Source organism: Anomaloglossus baeobatrachus, chromosome 6 (assembly GCF_048569485.1).
Source record: "Anomaloglossus baeobatrachus isolate aAnoBae1 chromosome 6, aAnoBae1.hap1, whole genome shotgun sequence".
NCBI lineage: Eukaryota > Metazoa > Chordata > Amphibia > Anura > Aromobatidae > Anomaloglossus > Anomaloglossus baeobatrachus.
Window position 1 is genome coordinate 432964 of NC_134358.1, and position 24238 is coordinate 457201.

Consider the following 24238-nt stretch of genomic DNA (forward strand, 5'->3'; position numbering starts at 1 on the left):
GAAAACACCAGTGATACCAGTGACACCAGTGATGGCTCCAGCTACACAAAGCGTTAACAATGCTGTATGTGTTTGAGAAGCTGCCGCTGCAAAGTCCAATGATACCAGTGACCGGGTACATATAAAGTCTATGGAGACCAGAATTTGGCGCAAAGGGGTAGGAGCAAGCACTTCATACTCACTGATCACCAGTCGGCTGTCACACTGCTGCCGCGGCAGTTCTTTCATCTTCCAGAGCCAGCCGCTCACTAGGCTTATAACATATTCACTCCTTCCCTGCTCACCGGTGGCTGTGATTGGTTGCAGGTAGACTCGTCCCATGCTGAGTGACAGTTGACTGTGACTGACTACAGTACCGTATTTTTCGCTTTATAAAACGCACCTTATTATAAGACGCACCCCCAAATTTGGTGAAAGAATAGAGAATTTTTCAATAAATGGGGTCCGGCTTATAATGCCAGTGTCCGTCTAACAAATAATATAGGGTATATGTCCCTCATAGCCCCCTCATCCTAAAATTAGCCACCTTAATCTGGATATGGCCACCTTATATTAAACACGTCCCCCAGTAAGGCCCACAGGCCCACTGTGGCAGACCCACAGGCCCACTGTGGCAGGCCCACAGGCCCACTGTGGCCAGGCCCACAGGCCCACTGTGGCATGCCCACAGGCCCACTGTGGCCAGGCCCACTGTGGCCAGGCCCACAGGCCCACTGTGGCAGGCCCACAGGCCCACTGTTTGCAGGCCCACAGGCCCATTGTTTGCAGGCCCACAGGCCCACTGTTTGCAGGCCCACAGGCCCACTGTTTGCAGGCCCACAGGCCCACTGTTTGCAGGCACACAAGCCCACTGTTTGCAGGCACACAGGCCCACTGTTTGCAGGCACACAGGCCCACTGTTTGCAGGCACACAGGCCCACTGTTTGCAGGCACACAGGTCCACTGTTTGCAGGCACACAGGCCCACTGTTAGATATCGCCCCCATGTTGCTGCTTTTAGTAAAATAAACTCCTTACCTTCTGCAGCAGTGTCCTGTCTGGTGTCACCCTCCTCGGGGTTGAGCTCCTCCAGTGTCTCCTGCACTTCCTACTTCCTGGTTCTAGTGCCGGTCATGTGATCGGGACAGCAGAGAGAGATATCTCTGCGTGCAAGATCACAGCAGCAGGAGGGAGACCGGGCAGACACGCTGGAGGAGGTGAGTAAAGAGTTTATTATTTTACTATGGGCAGCAGCATGGGGGCCATAGCTAACACAGGGGGAGGGGGCATGTGCGATCAAAGGTAAGCACAGGCAGATAATATGCGCAGCTCCCCCAGCCCATCGCCGCGGTGCAGTTTCAGCACCATGGTGGTGGACAGCGGCTGTGCATATTATATGAGCGGGTGCAGGAGATCAAAGGCTGCCGCGTGCAGCTTCACAAGCCTCTACCAACCCCCCCAGCCCCCCCAGCCCTGCTCCAGAGCGTCCTCCACCTCCCCTGGACCCTGCAGTATATAATCTGTATATTCGGTTTATAAGACGCACCCCCTACTTTCCCCCAAAATTTGGGGGAACAAAAGTGCGTCTTATAAAGCGAAAAATATGGTAAATTAAATAAATAATTAAAAAAAAAACGACTTGTGGTCCCCCCAAATTTTGATAACCAGCCAAGATAAAGTCTCACAGCTGGGGGCTGGTATTCTCAGGCTGGGGAGACCCACGTTATTGGGAGCCTCCCAAGCCTAAAAATATCAACCAGCAGCCGCCCAGAATTGCCGCATTCATTAGATGCGACAGTCCCGGGACTTTTCCCAGCTCATCCCGATTGCCCTGATGCGATGACAATTGGGGTAATAACAAGTTAATGGCAGAAGCCCATAGCTGCCATTAAGTCCTAGCTTAGTGATGGCAGGCGTCTGAGACCCCCCATCACTAAGCTGTAAGTAAAAGTAAATAAACACAATCACCCAAAAAAATCCTTTATTTGAAATAAAACACAAAAAAGCCCCCTCTTTCACCACTTTATTAACCCTTAAAACACCCCTCCAGGTCCGACGTAATCCACACGAGGTTTCACGACACTTCCAGCTTTGCTACATCTGACAATCACAGAGAGTGGCTATAGAGCACGACCACTCTCTATGAAGGTCAGGCCGCAAGTGAAGTGAGCCGTGCGGGATCAGCGGTGACTTCAGCTGTCACTGCACATCACCTGACTGAAGTCATCGCTCACTCGCAGCCGGATTTGCGGTAACAAGTGGAGGACTTCAGCTATCACCGCACATTACCTGACTGGAGTCCTCCACCTGTTACGGCAAATCAAGCCGTGGCTGAAGTGAGCCACACGAGATCAGCGGTGACTTCAGACAGGTGATGTGCGGTGACAGCGGGAGTCCTCCACTTGTGACCGCATATCAGGTTGCGGCTGAAGTGAGCTGCGAGATCAGCGGTGATGTCACTCATGTGATTTGCGGTGTCACCGCACATCACCTGAGTGACGTCAGCACTAATCCTGTGGCTCACTTCAGTAGAAGTCTGACTGGTGGAGGAATCCTACATTTTTTTAAGCCTAAAACGCTGCTCAAAGTAGTCACCACAAGATAAAAACGCTACATTTTTGTGTTAAAAAAAAACGCAGCGTGCGCACATAGCCTTATAGTATTATTGATCTATATATACACAGGGTCTACGTATCTCCTCCCCTTAATTGACTCCCTCCTCCAGAACGTTTTACCTTCCGTGATGGCTGTTGTGAACGTCGTCTGTGTGGGTGCTGTTCTGAACCTCCCTCTGGTGGCCAGGAATGGTAGTGGAGCTAAATCTGAGCCATTGACTCAGACAGGTGTCTGTGTAAAAACATTAAAATTAATACATCTAGTTATCAAACATTTTATAGTAGGACATATTATATATGTTCACAGTTCTGTTTATGTTGGAGGGCATAGCTTATCGATAAAGTTCTTATAAGGAATAAATATTAAGATATCCATATTGAATATACATAAGTGCTGACATAGTATGGTATATTTATCCATCTGGAAGCTTCTAGAGATTACACCATGTGACATGCGTCCAGCAGTAATTTCCCTATATGGTTTGGACAGTTGTCATATAACATGACACGACGGAGGGGGTCGTTCACTCCTGCACGTCGCCAACTGACCCAGAATCCTTCCAGGCTGCAAGATAAACACATGCTGTCAAGCCTACAGTATATCCACTCTGCCTTACCATTCAGGATCCAAGGAGAGATGGATGGAGGTTTTCTATTGATCAGTATAGACTCATTGAACTCTTTTACGTAAGCTAATGCGGTATATTTTTTTCCTTTTCTGTAACTGAACTGCAACTTTATAATTTAGCAATCATTTTTATCACATATAAACTACATTTATTTTTTACACATTTTGTAGTCCATTTTTCATGCGTCTTATCGCGTATTTGAAGAAAAATACATTTAAGAGTATATTTTTAACATTTGGAGAGCCAGCCATTCGTGTTTTTTTTAATTTTTTGTTGTTCCTTTACTTTGCACAACGGGGGACAGCAGTAATAAGTATCTCCTGCAAAGTGACAGGGAATTGACAATTTATAAAAATCACGCAGAACCTAAGAAAAATACGTATAAGTCAAGTCGCATGAATGGTTTTTTAAATTAACTTTAAACTTTGCTAAGCCACAGACGATAATCTTTTGACGTGTTTTTGGAGGAGAAAAAATAAGTCAGTCCATAAGAGGTGCTACAAGGGCTGATTATAAGTCAAGGTAAGACAATGAATTTAAATTCTTTTTTTGAACAAAGTAAGCATTTAGAGAAGTCTAGTTTAGTGAATTTATGGTTAGACTTGTATGCTGAGTGTGAAATGGCAAATTCACGAGTAAATTCTAAGGTATTTTTTAACAAAGAGAGAGAGAAGCTTAGAAATTTATTGCATTTAGTTTAGGAATACCATAAGTCAGTGATAGAGAGATCCAAAGACTGCTTAAAACCTGAAATGTCAGTAAGTGATATTGTGAATTCTGACTGTAATGTTGCAAATGAAAAGTCAGATTTTGACTGTAATTTTAATTTTGCTAATCAAAATCCTGAAGATGGCCACAGACATGTGCCGTCTTTTCGGGACACCGGAGAAGAAGCAGGAAATGACATAGAGAAGTCAGAAGGGGGAGGAGCCAGAGTAGGAGATATGCAAAAAGTTGTCAGAAAAGGAAATGACAAAACGGAGCCAGAAGGGGGAGGAGTCAGAGAGCATGGCCGAGATCAGTTTCTAAAATTAGAACAGGCTAAGTTAAGGGTTAAACTTAGGAAGAATCTTTTGGATATATGCAAATTAATACCCGCATATAATCACAAAATACATGTATGTAGAAATTCAAAAATATTTGAAAGTTCTGTTGAAAAGTTAAATTTAACCAATAGTGAAAAGACTCAGTTATTCCGTATATGGATACTCCAGCATTTTTTCAGACAATTGGCATTAAAAAAGTCTTCTGACAATGAGACATTTGATTGTTCAAATGATGATAACATCACAAGGCTGAGAAATCTCATCTTCTGTGCAAGGAATGAAGCGAATCCAGATTATGAGATGTTGAAGGAATTACAAATTGAACAGAATGAAAGTACGTTCTCATTTATGTCCGTTTTTGAACGTTTGTATAGGGCGGTCATTCCAAATGTCAAACTGAATGGAATGATACATTTATTCGTCAAGAAATTTAATTGCCTTGATGATACAGCCTGTACTGTGGCATTAAAGAAAAAGTCCCTATTCGAATGGACGACCTTTATCGATTTTGTTAGAAATCACCAAATTCAATCAAAACAGAAATGAATTAATTCCGAAAAACCAACACAAAAAAAGGAGAGATTCTGTAAAAAATCAACAGTGTCTCCCAGATCCAAGTATTCCTGTGACAAAATGTATGAAATTCGTAGGAAATTCATGTAAATTACAAATCATACAATCCATCACAATTATTATTATCTAAAAATCTTTTTCCACAGGAAAAACCTTTGTTTCCCTTGTCTCCAGTGAAGGGATTGGTCACAGGATCAGATATTGATGATCGCAGACAAATGATCAGTAAAAACTTTGAAAGACAGAGACAGCTGGGTGGTCTTTCAGAGATAGATATTTTTTTTCATTTAAGGAAAAAAATTGAGTTACAGAGCATTTTCAGAGATTCCTACAGGTTGAAAATGAATATAATAGATCGGATATTGGAAGATAAACTGGGGTTTGGTTTTCAGCTAAATAAAGGGGATTTCTGGGTAAATTAATTTTGTTATTTGATATTTATTATTGCTCATATACAGTGTATCCATGTAATACATACCTTCTATAGATTTATGTATATATATATATATATATATATATATATATATACACATATATATATATATATATATATATATATATATATATATGTGTGTATTTAAAATTAGTGAACATAAAATCAAAGTCATATCTTCATTTAGTTATATGATAGTTTAAAATGTTATAAATTAATAATTTGATCTCTGTATATGAATAATAATATTTAAAATTTAAGAATAAGGAAAAGTATAACTTATTTTAGGTGTTTCATTTTTATCATAAATATGATAATAATTTTATTCTTTTATTTCCCTCAGAATTTATCAGTAAAGCAGATTGCTGAAGTATTAACTTTTTATTTATAAATTTGTTCTTATCCTCAATCAGGTAACATATATCTTATTGTGTAAGGCTAATCGCGAAAGCATGATTAATAATAAGAATAAGAATAATTATTATTTTCTCAGGTACCAATTGCCAGAGGACCATTAATTTTAACATTTCTTTCAGGAATCTGAATATATCTTCCTTAGTGCTATTTAAGGTGTAATCTGAGTTTTGGACTGGAGTGATTAAACTGCTTGCTGTGTTGGAATGGAATGTCCTTTGTACATAACCAGAGCATGTGACACTTGAATTACTGAGCTAATAATAAATGTCTGTCTGTTCTATGGTCAAATGTACAGTATGTGACTATTAATGGTACCTGTTACTCATGAGTATGTAATAAATTGGAATTCGTATTTTTCAAGAAGTACTTCAAATTAGTATCATATTTATTTTGAAATGCGCATAGAAAAATTGGAAAAACAGGGATATGTGTCTGTCAATGTTTTCTATGTGGATGTATATGTTAAAGAACCATGACAGTCTTGTGTACATAGATGTGTCTATGAATGATTGACTGAGCAGCTGCCGACGTCAATTACTTGTTTAAGAGGTCTTTGAAGCTTCCAAAAGGAAAAAAATAATTTTTTTGTTTTAACTTCGAGGAGATATATATACATATATGTATGTATATTATTTAGAATAAATAAGTTATAGTACATAAGTATTAATAATTAAGGAATTTATATAGAATATATATCTTATTCATAGACATATTTCTTTAGTATAGATGTGTTAGGATCCTTATTAAAGGTTTATTCTGAAAAATTACATTCTAGAATAAGGTTTTTTAATGTTTGATTTTTATACAGGTTTTGTGCTATTTTACTGATACACAGGTTGGTAATCATTTTGTTTTCAAATATGAAAGAAATATTTATAATATGGTCTTGAAGATATACAACATAAATTTTAATTTAATTTAATCTTGACATATTAATTTTTATAACATCATATTTCATGATATTAAAAGGAATAGGTTGGGTTTTAATTACATATTTATATTTGATTAATATATGTGTCTACAGAATATTTTAATAATTAATATTAATCAGGTACAAAGGAAAAAAATTAGGAATAAAAAAAAAATATATTTGAAGTATGGTAATCACAATGCATTTATATACTAAGGAAGAGTATTACTAGCAAGATTACATGACTTAATTTTTTTTATAGGTTAATGATATGACAGGTATGGAAATCATACAAGATATTGGTAATATTAAGGTTATGTGTTATTAAGGACATAAGTGTCATATACATAGAAGGCCTTATTTTTATTCCAATTTTTATTTTTATTCCAATTTTCATTTTTCCTTTTATTCTTATTTTATTTTTGATTATTTTTATTTAATATTAAAATTTTTAATCAAAATTTTAATCCTACAATTTTTATTTTTTCCTTCAAATTTTAAATATCTCAATTGAGAAAACACTTCAATATTTAGTTAAGTAATATCTAAAATAAGAATATTACTTTATTAAATATGAATCATATTAAAAGGGAAAGTTCCAATTTTTGGAAGGAGGGAACACTTCATTCATCAATGTATTCAATTATTTACTTCTTAACAATACATTATTCTTATATTAGTATGTTAACCCAATAAGGATGAAATATTGGTTATAGTTACATAGCTTTCTTATATAGTAGGTTATTTAATAAATAATAGACAAATCAAATAAATTAAATTAGAGTAATAAAGATGGAAGATCGAGGTATATCTAGGTTTACCTTCATATATATTATATATATTTTTTAATCAATAATAATTTATAATGAGTAATATTGTGTTTTGATGGAATCATCCAGTCTTTTCTAAGAGGTTATTTGCTTTGGTTTATAATTTTAGAAATGATCTAACTAAATAAGCCACATTGTTGCCTCTCACATTTATAATATGGTTCATGTTATAGGTACATATTATTTCATATTGAGTATTACATTTTGGTTACATTTAACACATTGCCACCTATGGGTTTGGAAAGGTAATAACACCGATGACAAAAAAAGGTTATTACATGAGAATACTATCGTCTATACCAGGGGTGGGCAATTAATTTTCCCATGGGGCCGCATGAGAAATTGGGATTGGTTTAGAGGGCCGGACTAATATAATTACCTCAGTTCTACCCAATATACTACATCACTACACCCCCTCCATATACTACACCTGTAATAAACTACACCCCTATACACTACACCTGTATTATACTACACTCCCTCCATATACCTGTAATATACTACACCCCCATATACACCTGTATTATACTACACCACTATATAATACACCTCCGATATACTACATCATTACACCCCTATATACTACACCTGTAATATAGTACACCTCCATATAGCACACCTGTAATATACTACATCACTACACCACTATATAGCACACCTGTAATATACTACACCTCCATATAGTACACCTGTAATATACTACATCACTACACCCCATATACTACACCTGTAATATACTACACCTCCATATAGCACACCTGTAATATACTACATCACTACACCCCTATATACACCTGTAATATACTACATCACTACACCCCATATACTACACCTGTAATATACTACACCTCCATATAGCACACCTGTAATATACTACATCACTACACCCCTATATACACCTGTAATATACTACATCACTACACCCCATATACTACACCTGTAATATACTACACCTCCATATAGCACACCTGTAATATACTACACCTCCATATAGCACACCTGTAATATACTACACCTCCATATAGCACACCTGTAATATACTACGCCTCCATATAGCAAACCTGTAATATACTACGCCTCCATATAGCACACCTGTAATATACTACACCTCCATATAGCACACCTGTAATATAATACGCCTCCATATAGCACACCTGTAATATACTACGCCTCCATATAGCACACCTGTAATATACTACGCCTCCATATAGTACACCTGAAATATACTACGCCTCCATATAGCAAACCTGTAATATACTACGCCTCCATATAGCACACCTGTAATATACTACACCTCCATATAGTACACCTGTAATATACTACGCCTCCATATAGCACACCTGTAATATACTACGCCTCCATATAGCACACCTGTAATATACTACGCCTCCATATAGCACACCTGTAATATACTACGCCTCCATATAGCACACCTGTAATATACTACACCTCCATATAGCACACCTGTAATATACTACACCTCCATATAGTACACCTGTAATATACTACACCTCCATATAGTACACCTGTAATATACTACACCTCCATATAGTACACCTGTAATATACTACACCTCCATATAGTACACCTGTAATATACTACACCTCCATATAGCACACCTGTAATATACTACACCTCCATATAGCACACCTGTAATATACTACACCTCCATATAGCACACCTGTAATATACTACACCTCCATATAGCACACCTGTAATATACTACACCTCCATATAGCACACCTGTAATATACTACACCTCCATATAGCAAACCTGTAATATACTACATCACTACACCCCTATATAGCACACCTGTAATATACTACACCTCCATATAGCACACCTGTAATATACTACATCACTATACCCCCATATACTACACCACTAGCCTGCACCCCCATATCACACACACTAAACCCCATACAGCCTGCACCCCCATATCACACACACTACACCCCCATATGTCACACACCATGCCCACATATCTCACCCTGCCTGTACCCCAACTTACCCCTCTCAAACACTCTGCACCCCTTCACATCCTTCTGTCAGTCTGCAGCCCTCATATGCACTCACCCTGCAGCCCCCTCCCCCTCATGTCCCCTCTTTTCTCATTACCAGTCATCATGTGTCCACATCTCCTTCAGGATTCAGTATCTTTGCTTTCTGCCCGGCATCCTGTGTCTCCTCCCACACAGTCACATGGGCGTGACATCATCGCAGGTCCTGCAAGATGCAATATTCCGTCTGCTGTGCTGCTTCTTCTCCTGCCCGGCGGGAACTTTTGAAATGACACACGCAGCGCAGTACTGACGTCAGAGCGCGCGTGTGTCACTGACAATTAGTGCCGGCAGGGAACAGAGGAAAGACTCCTGCGTTCCACTGCCTGCACTGACTGTGCGGACCTGCACAGGATCTCTCCCTGCTCGGCACGCTGCAGCCCGGCTCCACTGCACCGGCTGAAGACGGGCGGGCCGGTCACAGAGAGCAGGCGGGCCGGATGTGGCCCGCGGGCCGCCCCTTGCCCAGGTCTGGTCTATACCATTATGCAGTATTATTACATCATTTTAATTATCAATTATATTAATACTTCTATGATAATAATAATGACATGGTATTATAGTATTAGAGTTATGATACGCTGTGACATTTATTAGTGATAGTATCATTGCCACATTTGGTATCTAGTTTAGGGAATGAATCAGTCTTCAATCAAGATTACAGAAAGATAAAAGACTTTTATTAATTTTTCTAAAGTTAAAAGGGATTCTACAAAAAGGTTTCAAAGGCTGAAACTCAACAGTCTAAAAGGTAACGTCTCAAGTAAGACTGTGTTATATACAATACACTTACCACTGCGGGTCTCAGAAAGACAGTGATCTTATGGTGCCAGGATGGACAACCCTGACACATGGTCTATGCATTAAGACCTCACTACAGTTACTAAGGAGAGCAATAACCTGTTAAAGTTAACCCCTGTCGTGCTGACCAAGAACGTCTCAACATCTGTTCCAGGAATGACATCAGGCAGCATGGAGGATAAAGGTGACTAATGTAAATTACACTGCACAGACATCAAAGACCTATACTATTCTTCTACACTTATGAACTGTGGTTTATCAATATTGGCTATGGACTTTGCAATAAAGAATACAGTTTATGGACTTGATCTAACAATGATAAACGCAATACGGGACTGTATTAAAATGGTAACTATTCATCTTTTATCAAAGGATTTATTTCTAAGAGACTGTGTTTATGCCAGATTACATCGGAGATAAGAAGACATCAACCCAGAGGACATCATATGGTGACCGGATTTGTTTTTCATCTTTTTAGGTTTAGGAAAGTATAATTATGTATTTTATATGATTATCAGTCACGGCCTACCATAACATGAATCCACATTATTATATTGTTGAACATACAACATGAATAATGCAGATTGAGTATTCATCATCATTATTATTGATATTAATCCATTATCGCCAAATAAGGGAAAAAGATCTATTATTTTTATAATGTATTAATTAATTTTCGGGGTTTCATTAATAATAATAATAATAATAATAATAATTTACCTGCCTCAAGGGGGAATTGTAAAAACATTAAAATTAATACATCTAGTTATCAAACGTTGTATAGTAGGACATATTATATATGTTCACAGTTCTGTTTATGTTGGAGGGCATAGCTTATCGATAAAGTTCTTATAAGGAATAAATATTAAGATATCCATATTGAATATACATAAGTGCTGACATAGTATGGTATATTTATCCATCTGGAAGCTTCTAGAGATTACACCATGTGACATGCGTCCAGCAGTAATTTCCCTATATGGTTTGGACAGTTGTCATATAACATGACACGAGGGAGGGGGTCGTTCACTCCTGCATGTCGCCAACTGACCCAGAATCCTTCCAGGCTGCAAGATGAACACATGCTGTCAAGCCTACAGTATATCCCCTCTGCCTTACCATTCAGGATCCAAGGAGAGATGGATGAAGGTTTTCTATTGATCAGTATGGTGTTAAGAACCGGCGCCGCCATAGCCGCAAGCAGCCTGCTGCGGTTCCTGTTGTGCCCAGGCGCCGGCTGTCGTTCTTGGCCGTGCCTCGGGTCGTCCAGTTGGCTGCTCCTTCCACCACATCTAAGTGTGGAGAGGCGGCTAGTGCGCCTGCGTGCGCTGATTTACCCCAGCCAGAGTCTAAGTCCGGTGTTTTGCCTAGTGAGCATGCTCAGCCTGATTGTGTTGTTTCTGAGACTAAGTCCTCAGTTCAGGCTACTGAGCATGCTCCCACAATTAACCCTAACAGCCTCTTTGCACAGGTACTTGGACTTCGTGCTGCGTCTAAGTTCTGGGATGTGCCTACTGAGCATGCTCAAACTGATAGTCTGCTTTCTGAGCCTGTTGCTCAGGCTACTGAGCATGCTCAGGCACTTAGTGCATCAGAGGCTAGGTCCGGTAAGGACCTCACTGAGCATGTCCGTGAGGTGGCAGGTCCTGATAGGGCAGAGGGTGTCAGGTGTCCTGATGACGTGGCAACTCCGGACTGGCTCGCAGAGGCCCGCCCCTATGATCTGGCACCTCACCATTGGTCGTCAGACGATGACTGGTGAAGTGTTTGGGGCGTGGCTGCCATGAGGTCATCAATAACATGGCGGTTCCGGATAGGTCGCATGTGACGTCACTGATGACATGGCACTCTGCTATTGGACCTTGGTGGTTCCACCATGGGTTTGGGGCGGACCCAGGTTATAAAAGGGGCTGGAGACAACATGGAGGTGCGCAGTCTTCATTTAGAGTTCATGGTGTCATAAGCCTTGTTGGAAGCGGTAGGTAGGGCTAGGCGAACGGTGCCTGTCACGCCAAGATTCGTGGCTGAGCACATGAGGGTCAGGCGCCGTGCTTCCTTGCTACCGTTCCTGTTGTGCTAGAGCAGTCCAGTGGCGTTAACAGGGCTGCGGCTGCTGCGTCACCTGTTCAGTTGTGCCTCCTACGCACACGGACAGAATACCTGTTGCGTCACCTGTCCGAGAGTGCCCTCTAAGCACACGGACAGTGTACCTGCTGCGCCACCTGTCCGGTTGTGCCCTCTACGCGCACGGACAGCGCACCCCATAACCCCTGTTAAGTTAACAGGGTGTTCCTGGATTGGGTGTGTGAACCCTATTATCCTCCTCGGCTTCCCAGTCAAATGCTACTGGTGTGACTACCTGGTCTGACGTGTCCTTTACACACGTGGCCAGTCGAGTGGTGACCAGAAACGCTAATCGGAGGACTGCTCGGCCTGACGTGTCTTACACACGTAGCCGACAGGGCGCTGTCACAGCGGTCTTCTCGGTCAACGCTAACTGGTTACCATCCGGTCTGACGTGTTCCCTACGCACGTGGTTGGAGTAGGGTCCGCTCCACCGAAATGCTAACTGGGTTGTCGTCCGGTCTGACGTGTCCCTACACACGTGACCGGTTCCCTGGGTTATCTCAGAGCCGTCCAGCTCTATAGTCTCCGCCTAACCCACAGGATGCCAGCAGCTCCATTGCCATCTGGAGCACGGTGGGCCCCAACTGGCGATTGGGATATATACCCCCTGGTCCTAATCTGCCGGTCCCCCCGTAACATATGGACTCATTGAACTCTTTTACGTAAGCTAATGCAGTATATTTTTTTCCTTTTCTGTAACTGAACTGCAACTTTATAATTTAGCAATCATTTTTATCAGATATAAACTACATTTATATTTTACACATTTTGTAGTCCATTTTTCATACGTCTTATCGCGTATTTGAAGAAAAATATATATAAGAGTATATTTTTAACACTGTGTTAATTGGGAATTAAGGAAGTCCTATTGCAGACAAGTCTGGTCTATATAGGAGAGCACTTTCTGCCCGGCTGATGCCGGTTATAATTGTATATTTCCGGTCTCTGTTCCTGGCCTGGAGATTTGCCCTTCCCTGTATCCCTGAGCAAGACTTCTACAGATAAGTTTCAGTTTTGCCTTGCTTTCTGGTTTACACCTTTTGGTGTTGTTTTTCCTTGTTTTGCTGTGTATCTGTTTTCTTGCAGGTGAAGCTTTGTTTTCAATTGTATTGTGAGCATGGGGGTTTCCCCTGTTCTGGCTTTCCTGCAGGAAAAGGGATTTTATCCCTGTCTGATTTGATTATTTGCTATTTTGTATTCTATTTTGGTATTTTGTTCTCCCATTATTTACAGGAGTACCTGATATAGTGGGGGTGAGGTCGTATGACCTCAAGAGACTTTTTGCTATCAGGAGTTTGGTATTTTGCTATAGGGATTTTGCACTGACCACATTCAGTTCCTTTCCTGTTCTTTGTATCAAGTTAGTTGGGCCTCGCCTTTGCTAATTCTATTTTTCCTGAATATTGTGTTTTTCTATATCACCATAATCTTTATATGTGGGGGGCTGTCTACTCCTTTGGGGAATACTCTGAGGCAAAGTAGCTCCTCATTTCATTTTGTGAGGCGTAGCTAGTTTCTGAGGCTGTGACGTGGCGTCTAGGTTTTTAGGAACGGTCCACGGCTACTTCTCGTGTGGTCTGATACTCAGGGGATTGCGGTCAGCTCAGATTTCATCTACTCCTGTTTCTTGATGTTTTTTCACCTATTGGAGATCATAACAGATGGCATAGTTGTATTACTATGTTGGAGCTGTTTTTTTTCTCTATCTGAGTGGGTTCATTCCTTGTTTCCTTTTCTTTTCAGATTAAAAAGTTGTCCTAAGACAGTAGTAAGCGCTTGACCCAAAAAGGCTTGCTTATAATTCTGCTGCTGGTTTTTAGGCAAAAACCGCCCCAAAAGTTGCCTGAAAATGTTTAGTGAAATAAAGTTGAGATTTTTTCCATAATTGGAAAACCTCACAAACCAGCGCTGAAAAATAAGAGTGAGGATTATTTTACTATTTTATTATTACCAATACTCCTAATCCCTAACAATATGAACAAGATTATTTTCTACAAATAGTAGATGAAAATGGACAAAACATATACATTTATAAGCACGGTATGACTATAGAGTCGTGGGGCCCCGGCCGGTGGCAACCACGATTATTAATAAAAGTTACTGATGTTATTAGTCCGATTAAAAAGAGGGTGAATTTCTCAAGGAATAAATAGTTAATAACTGCAGAAAGTTTTTCCAAGGAGGTACTATGACCGTACCAGCCCGTGTATAAAGGCAATCTTCCTGCTTAAGGGTGCCTGCACCGAGGTTAATACTTTACTGTTTGTTGGATTTTCACTAACAGCCACGCTACACTCATTCACGATCCCTGGTTAGGGTTGAGTGCACCGCGCTCCTAACAAGGAGTCTAGCGGTAGTTAGATCAGTGCACCGGGGGCCCGTTACAGATCCCCAGCGTATGTTACCTGACACCGATGCTAACAGAGAGGGCTCCGTGAGATGTGGTCCTTGCGTGGAGTAGTTTTTTCTCCTGTCTGGAGAGGAAAAGTTGATGCTGGGTCTCCTTTTCTTTTCACCCTCCTGACCAGGTGTAGATCTACCCTGGTCCTTTGGCTCTACACTGGTTTTGTAGATCTACACTGCTCTTGGACTCTAAACTGTTTGTAAAGACCTACAGTGGTCCTGGGGCTCTACACTGGTTGTGTAGATCTACACTGGTCCTGGGGCTCTACACTGGTTGTGTAGACCTACACTGGTCCTGTAGCTCTACACTAGTTGTGTAGATCTACACTGATCAGGTAGCTCTACACTGGTTGTGTAGATCTACTCTGGTCCTGGGGCTCTACACTCGTTGTGTAGATCTACACTGGTCCTCGGGCTCTACACTGGTTGTGTAGACCTACACTGGTCCTGGGGCTATACACTGGTTGTGGAGATCTACACTGGTCCTGGGGCTATACACTGGTTGTGTAGACCTACACTGGTCCTGGGGCTATAGACTGGTTGTGGACATCTACACTGGTCCTGGGGCTATACACAGGTTGTGTAGACTTACACTGGTCCTGTAGCTCTATACTGCTTGTGTAGATCTACACTGGTCCTGGGGCTCTACACTGCTTGTGTAGATCTACACTGGTCCTGGGGCTCTACACTGCTTGTGTAGATCTACACTGGTCCTGTGGCTCTACACTGGTTGTGTAGATCTATACTGATCCTGGGGCTCTACACTGGCTGTGTAGACCTACACTGGTCCTGGGGCTCTACACTGCTGTGTAGATCTACACTGGTCCTATGGCTCTACACTGGTCCTGGGGCTCTACACTGGTTGTGACATGGCCACCAGGACCGTGGGGCACTCAGAACCGGGCAGGTTCTGTCTTGGGTGGATGTTATCATTGCGACAGGGCCCGACTCTGTGACCCTGGTGGTGTCGGTTTAAAATAATTGTGGGAAATATTTACATTGGACGATTCGTGACGCAACCCGTGGTTTACGGCCAGATATGAGCCGCCGCTGCCATTCAGGTCCCCTGGGGTTGATAGTGATGCAGCAGAGGTGGTTAAGCTCTCCATGGGTGAAGCTTAGCCCCAGGGCAGGTAAATAGAGTCTATGGTGTTGAGATGTAATGGCAGGATGCAGGGTCGGAGGCGCAGGCAATAACTGGGCAACACAGGAATGCAGTCACAAGTTCTTTACTCACTGTTTATAGTTCCAGGTTACCACGACTAATAAGATGCTGCTCTCAGAGTGCTGGGTCCTGCTGTGATGGGTCCCAGCCGATCCCTGGATAGATTGGAGGCACAACCCGGTGCACCTTTCTGTGTTCCTTCCCTGGTAGTTTTTCTGTGCCTCTCTCCTGCCTGCTCCGCACGTCACACTCAGTGCCCTGAGCCGGTGTCCGCGGATCCTTGTTATGGGTGACTTTCTTGTCTCGTATGTTAGTCCTATGTGGTCACCTTTTTATTATTATTATTATTATTATTATTATTATTTATAGAGCACCATTAATTCCATGGTGCTGTACATGAGAAGGGGGTTACATACAAAATACATATATAAGTTACAGTAGACAGACTAGTACAGAGGGAAGAGGGCCCTGCCCTTGTGGGCTTACATTCTATAGAATTATGGGGAGGAGACAGTAGGTGGGGTGTAGATTGGGTGGCAGCTCCGCATGGTGGTCAGGCGGCTGCTCCGCACGGTGGTCGGGCGGAAGCTCCGCACGGTGGTCGGGCGGCACCTTTTCAGCGGGTTATGTACGGTGGTGGCTTTGGTACTTGAAGTAACCTCAGCCTCCGGGTTAACTAGCTGAGCCTGATGGTTCTCCGCTAGTCTGGGGACTAGCTCCCCGTTGCGGCCAAGTCTCTCCACACCGGTATGTTGCATGTAGATACAAGCCCACGGGTGGTTGGCTCACTTCCCATGGGTCTACATTTCTGCTTTCTTTCTCCTTCCTGGCCCTCAGACAGGATGAGCTCCTCCAGCTCCAGTCCCCAAGACCTCTCTCCTTCGCGTCCACTTCCTTACTGACTAATGTTCTACAGTCTGCTCCCCCTAACTAAACCCCACCTCCAGACTAGCTTCTGGTCTGTGCTTTCCCTAAAGGCGCAACCTACCCTAACCACAGCCTAGTAGAGTGTCGCTAAATTAAGAGTTTGTGTCTGTGTGTGTAACGACTTGTGGTCTCCTCATTACCCGGGAATTGGATACCACTCCTCTGGCTGAGGTGCAGTACTTCTGTGGCGACTGGACCCTCAGGGGTGCCACACTCCCCCACAGCAAATCCCAGCACGTCCGTGGGCTGGAGCAAAAAAATAAATACAACTGGTGTTAGGACTTGCAAAATTTTGAAATGCAGTTTAACAGGTAACATTTAAAACATATTATCCCTTTATGGGAGGCACCATTTCTTTAATGTTTCAAACATGATAAAAGTTCACAATATAATATAAAACTTTGCAATAAAATATCACTTCAACATTATTAACACTTCTCAGTAGTCCATGATGATAATGTTCTTTACACCGCTCCGATTATCAGCAGCAATATGGGGGACCCGCCACCAACAAACCCCCAACATAGGCTCTGGGCGTGGCGACAGAGCGTTCCTGACCACTCTCTTTGTTTCTTCGGCCACGCCAGACGGCTTTTAACTCCTGTGGTCCGTAAATTCTGCTTCTACCCCACACTCCAGGCCTTGCCGGTTACCGCTTTCCATCTTGTACACGGAGCCCTTTGCCAAAGCAGGTACTCCATCCAGCTTCCCAACTTCACTGTCTACTTCCTGGGGACGTGGGATTCCTGGGTCATTTGGTAGGTTTTGTTTCTCTACTATTGCTGTACGGGGCGGGCACGGCTTTTCACGCCGTACTGCAATCCAGCCTACGAAAGGCGGATGCACCCTGCCTTTCTGATTACACATGGCTCCTGTTCTTTTTCAGTGGATGCCAGTGTGCAGTCTTTTACATAGTCTTTAGACGCACAGTACCCGTGGTAAAAGGCACAAAATCCTGTTCATGACGCCAAACTGACACGCCCACAAGGACCGTGGGGCACTCGGAACCGGGCTGGTTCTTTCTTGGGTGGATGTTATCATGGCAGCAGGGCCCGACTCCGTGACCCTGGCGGTGTCATTTTAAAATAATGGTGGGGAATATTTACATGGGATGATTCGTGACGCCACCCGTGGTTTGCGGCCAGATAGGAGTCGCTGCTGCCTTGCAGATCCCCTGGGGTCGGTGATGATGCTGCAGAGGTGGTTGAGCTCTTGCCAGGTAGAGCTTAGCCCCAGGGAAGGTAAATAGGTGATGGAGTATATGGTGTGGAGATCTAATGGCGGGGTCTGGATCCGAGCAGCAGCCAGGCACACCTCAAAAAACCTGGCATCATGAACAGGATACGAGCAGGACCCACTTACCTGGGTGACGTGCGCCTTGAAAGCCGAAGTCCACGAGTCAGGGTTCTGTTTCCCACCAATTCCGCAATTTTTTCGAACCAAAACCCCGTCTTCTCCGAGAAAGCGCGCGAAGATTAAGCCCCACCCCTCGTCTTTCTGAAGAGGCTGCACCTGAAGTTCCCAGAGGGCCACGGTCAGCGAGCGAGTGCTGCGAAAAGACAGAGGGGGCGGGCCAGAATGTGTTACTAGCAGAAGTGGAGCAGGGACGCCAGGACTCTGTTACAACATTCCTGGAAGACGCAGTGGCAAGATGGCGGAGCGAGACTGGTCCCCGGAGTGTGCGGTCCCCGGGACCGCGGCATGGATAGAGGAGGAAACAGAGCTGCTGTGCCGGAGGATGCGGACGCAATTCCTCTTCATTCTGAACTACTGGAGGGAAGAGATGAGGAGCCTGTCACTGGCGGTGTGAGCCCCTGAGATTGAAGTCCCACGTGAAGAGAGGGTAAGCGGTTACCCAGTCCCTGCTGATTGCACAAATCCGACCAAAGTGGCTGAGGAATCCGGACCGTCCCCGCTCGCGGTGAGCACTCCACAGCCAACTACCCCATCCTCGGCAGACGCCGAGCTTCCCCCACCAACCCCGGCAGCAGAACCTTCAGTATGTTTACCAGAGATCCAGAACAAGGCCCTCATTCCAGCCACGGCAGCAGTCCCCCAGACACCAACCAGACCAGACCCGGCCGCATCACCGGGCCCGTCCTCAGAGGCGGAGCACCCAGGCCCTGCAACCCCGGCTGTGGAGCAGTCGGATCATCAGTCTACACCAGCGGGAGCGGAACCAAGATGTCTGCCTGTTCCATTACCGCGCGGCATCCCGACGGCTGTTGGGGCAGCTAGAGCTCAAGCAAAACCAGAGCCAGATAGGGAGCGGAAGCCGGATGCTGATGCCCCCTACTGGGAACGACAACCACACCAGCAACAGATGATGCCAGTGGTGACCACGCAGGAACAACAACGGCAGGAGATGCTTGCCTGGACCTGGAAGGAAAAAAGAGTACCTGAGGAAGGCCACCTTCCGTGTCTGTGGGCCGCAGCGCAGAGAGTACGTCAGGAGTTTGACCCCGAGAAGGGATGGGGTTTTCTGTGGGAGGCGAGTCTCTCAGAGGAAGTGTTTGTTACCCGCAGGGATATTGAGCAGCATCTCCCCAGTGGTCACCCAGGTCGTAACCTGGAGGCCGGAGAAGTAGTCAGCTACACCCGCCATTGGGGTGAACGGGGCTGGTACACCCTAGATGTGCAGCGGCTTGCCATGGTCGACGAGCGAGTAGTACCAGCTGCCGCTGTTGATTACCTGCCTCCCAGAGAGCGTGAATTAGTGTTAAACATACAGTTCCAACAGTTGCGATGCCATAGAATGTTAGGTATCGGTGTTTTCGTTTATTATTTTCCATCGTTTATTTTTCATGTAGAAAATGTTAGTATCATAGTATCATAGTTTTAAGGTTGAAGGGAGACTCTAAGTCCATCTAGTTCAACCCGTAGCCTAACATGTTGATCCAGAGGAAGGCAAAAAACCCCAATGTGGCAAACAAGTTCCAATGGGGAAAAAATTTCCTTCCTGACTCCACATCCGGCAATCAGACTAGTTCCCTGGATCAATACCCTGTCATAAAATCTAATATAAATAACTGGTTATATTAAATTTTTCAAGAAAGGCATCCAGGCTCTGCTTAAATGTTAGTAGTGAATCACTCATTACAACATCATGCGGCAGAGAATTCCATAGTCTCACTGCTCGCACAGTAAAGAATCCTCGTCTGTGATTATGATTAAACCTTCTTTCCTCAAGACGTAGCGGATGCCCCCGTGTTCCAGTCGCAGGCCTAGGTGTAAATAGATCTTTGGAAAGGTCTCTGTACTGTCCCCTCATATATTTATACATTGTGATTAGATCTCCCCTAAGCCTTCGTTTTTCCAGACTAAATAACCCCAAGTTTAATAACCTGTCTTCGTATTGCAGCCCCCCCATTCCTCTAATAATCTTGGTCGCTCTTCTTTGCACCCTCTCCAGTTCAGCTATGTCCTTCTTATATATCGGTGACCAGAATTGTACACAGTATTCTACGTGCGGTCGCACTAGTGACTTGTACAGAGGTAGAACTATATTTTTTTCATGAACACTTATACCTCTTTTAATACATCCCATTATTTTATTAGCCCTGGCAGCAGCTGCCTGACACTGTCCACTAAAGTGAAGTTTACCATCCACCCATACACCCAAGTCTTTTTCTGTGTCTGTTTTACCCAGTGTTCTACAATTAAGTACATAATCATAAATGTTATTTCCTCTACCCAAGTGCATGACCTTACATTTATCTACATTAAACTTCAATTGCCACTTCTCAGCCCAATCCTCCAATTTACATAAATCTCCCTGTAATATAAAATTATCCTCCTCTGTATTGATTACCCTGCAGAGTTTAGTATCAACTGCAAATATTGAAATTCTACTCCGCATGCCCCCAACAAGGTCATTTATAAATATGTTGAAAAGAAGCGGGCCCAATACTGACCCCTGTGGTACCCCACTATGAACTGAGACCCAGTCCGAGTACGTACCATTAATAACCACCCTTTGTTTCCTATCACTGAGCCAGTTTTTAACCCAGTTACACATATTTTCCCCTATCCCCATTATTCTCATTTTATGTACCAACCTTTTGTGTGGCACCGTATCAAAAGCTTTTGAAAAGTCCATATACACAACATCCACTGCATTTCCCTGGTCCAGGCTTGAACTTACCTCTTCATAGAAGCTGATCAAATTAGTTTGACAGGATCGATCCCTCATAAACCCATGTTGATACTCTGTCATAAGGTTATTTTTCTTGAGATACTCCAGTATAGCATCTCTCAAGAAACCCTCAAGGATTTTACCAACCGTAGAGGTTAAACTTACCGGCCTATAATTTCCCGGCTCAACCAGTAAATCAACCAGTTTTAATGAAAAGAGAGAAAGTTACCAGATTTTCTAGAAAATTGTCAAAATGTGTACACCCAGTGCATGGACTCCGTTCAGTTTGATATATATGAAGTAAAAATGGACCACGGTCACAGGACTGGCGTGACCAACACAAACTTGTGTCTTGTATAATAGTTGCACTTCCTGTGCCAGCCAGAGTCATCAAAGTTACAACACTCAAGACCTTAACCAGGTCACGGACACACTTTAGGTTTCCAGGGGGAACAGGTTGTTTGGGTGGCGGGTTTTTTGGATCCAGGACGTTGGGACTGGACTGTCGCAGGAAGGGGCTGCAACGGAGTAGGTTAAGCCTCCGTTACCATAAAAACCGGTAGCGCCCCACCATTGGGCGACGAACTCTTAATAAAGTAGTATTTTAGTAACGTTAAGTGCATTACCTCCCCTGTGTGGGATGGACCCGTTGAATAAAAGTGTGTTATATATGTTTTTCCTTTTCCAGTTTGAGCAAAACAAAACAAACCTCTGTCGTCCTGTAGCTCTCGGACGAGCTACGTTTAACCAAGGGGGAATATGACTCCCTGGCCTATCAGGTCATCACAGGATATTGTGCAATCTGCCCTTCTGCACAGTATCCACCCTCCTTGGTTACGGATCCTGGTCCTTTGGTGTAGCTAACAGCTTAGCTAATCAAAATCCTAGGAACACTTCCCACTCTAACCTACCAGACACACCATTGGGGGGCCTGAAGGGAATAGGGCTGCCCACATGCGAGGTTGGTAAGGGGAGAGTGAGAAAAGTGAGCTTGGGAAGTGGAAAGGAGTGGTCATGGAGCGGGGCTGCTGAGTACTAGTTGGCAGACGTTGGTCTGGGCCTGGTAGGAGCTGGAACCCGGTCGCAGGGGACAGTGTCAAGGGGCACGAACTGCCGAGGAGGGCAGCCGGCGGCCTTGAGCTATCTCCGGGCAGGGGCCAGGGCACGACGGGGTACGTGGACCCCAGGCCGGAAAGTAGCTTTACGCTTCTGGTAATTTACCCGACGGGGGTGAAGACTTCAAGTGTCATCCCCAACCCGCTCTAAAATCGGGGTACTAGCGCACCGATGGGATAGAACTTTCCCACTACAGTCCACTGAAATTCTACGCGTGAACCCTGAGAGCAAGCTCACTCCATTAGCCATATGGGTGAGCGGTACCCGAAGAGTTTTATACCCTTGGGTCCAACAGAGAAGTAGGTGCCAAGGACAGGGCCACAGGCTAACAGCAACACCAAGGGCACGGATCCAATCGTGCTCCCCGCAGGCTGCAGTGGTGCTCAGAACTCTGGATTACAAGCTGTCGGTGAAGTTATTCCAGGACTGAGTGAGTACCTTGAAGACCCCTGTTCCTATCCCCCACGGCACCCAAATACCATCCCAACCATCAACGGGCCCCGGGACACAAACCCAGGCCCCGGGACACATCAGGCTACCACATCATCGTCACCGGACTCCCCAACGGCAGCGGTGGTCACTCAAATTACTACGCACCGTGGGTGGCGTCACAAACTTTCCAAAAAACCCTTGTACATATCTCCCCCCCTTCTTTTAATCGAGTGGCCGTGCGACCCACGGGTCCGGAGACCCCTCGAGGCACCGCGGATCTGGATCCAAGCAGCAGCGGTAGCCTGGCTGCTGGCACGGGGGCGGCACAGATTTTTCTTTTCTCATAAATCTTGCTAATATGCGCCTTTCCACACATCTATTATGTTATTTCAGCAATATTACCTTTTATCGTGCTCTAGCAGCACATCCTCATTTCTGGCTCCAGCTCTGATGGGGTTAATCTCTCTCCTGACTTCCTGGGTTCAGTTACTACAACTCCCATAATTCTTAGGACTGTATGTGACACACCCACTCAGCTCTCCACCCAAAGGCTCCTCCCTGCCTCTTCCCTGTGGAAACACTGAGGGCAATTACAATAGAGACAGCAGAAGCTCCCAGCTCTGCACAACCAGGGGAAGAAAGTGGCTATCTTCTGCTTGTATATGGTCATATAGTTCATAGTGTGTGTGTACAGAAATTATGATTCCGGACCCAAGGGGCCACACTCAAATGAAGAAGGGGATTATTTACAGGGGATAGGTATAGTCGTGACGCCACCCGTGGTGTACGGTAATTGGGAGTTCCGCCAATGGCATTGGGAGTACTTGGGGTGATGGAGTGGGGCAGCAAGATGAAGTTATCCTCCACGGGTAGGGGAAGGCCCCGGGACTCTGTATGATGCTATGGGATGCAGGGGAAGCGCAGGCTGGCTGGTTGCAGGGGTCAATCGGGTACTCACTCAGCAATAAAGCAGACGCTGACAAGAGGGTTAACCAAGTCCCTGACTGCCGTTGCCTCTCAAGGGGAGATCGTCCGGGTCCAGTCCCCTGCAGCACTGCCTGGTGGTTCGTAACCTGCCTCCTGGCATAGTAATTTAGAGTGTCCTTTGTGGAGCTTTCCGGGCCCCGCTCCCCACTATGGCCAAGTGAAGGAGCCTGGTCTCAGGGGCTCATGCTTGGGATTTCAGTGAGCCGCTTGTTTGGAAAGCCCTATCCCCCTCGTTGCGCTAGTGACCCCGATCTCTGAGCTTCGTGGGAACAGTCCATAAAGATCCTGTCCTCTGCAGGTTAATTGCCGGGTTGCCTGAAGCTTCTCTCCGACCTAGGGTCCGTGTACCCCATTGTGCCTTCGGTCCCAGACCGGTGATTAGGCCCAGGCTGCTGACCGCCCTCCAAGACAGGACCCAGGCACCTAGCCTCAATCCCCTGCGACCGGGTCTCCGACTCCTCTAGGTCCAGACCACCGTCTGCAACCTAGTTTGCTTCTCCCCTGGGAGCTACAACTCCCAGCTTCCTCAGAGCTCCTCACAGCTCGAGGGTCACCACTCAACTAACTTGACACCTCCCACCTCCCTGCCAGACCCCTAGGTGGGCGGCCCTATTTCAGCTTAAGCAGCCCACTGGTGTGCCTGACAGGTGTGG

The 24238-nt window shown here is 44.5% G+C and overlaps 1 long non-coding RNA gene across 1 annotated transcript in view; it reads right to left on the minus strand.

The window, feature by feature from the left end:
- LOC142316898 (uncharacterized) overlaps positions 1-24238 on the minus strand; it is a 66737-nt gene that overhangs the window by 13526 nt on the left and 28973 nt on the right. The window contains exon 2 of the long non-coding RNA XR_012754637.1: positions 2714-2825. This is a non-coding gene — a long non-coding RNA (uncharacterized LOC142316898). The remainder of the gene's footprint in view (positions 1-2713; positions 2826-24238) is intronic.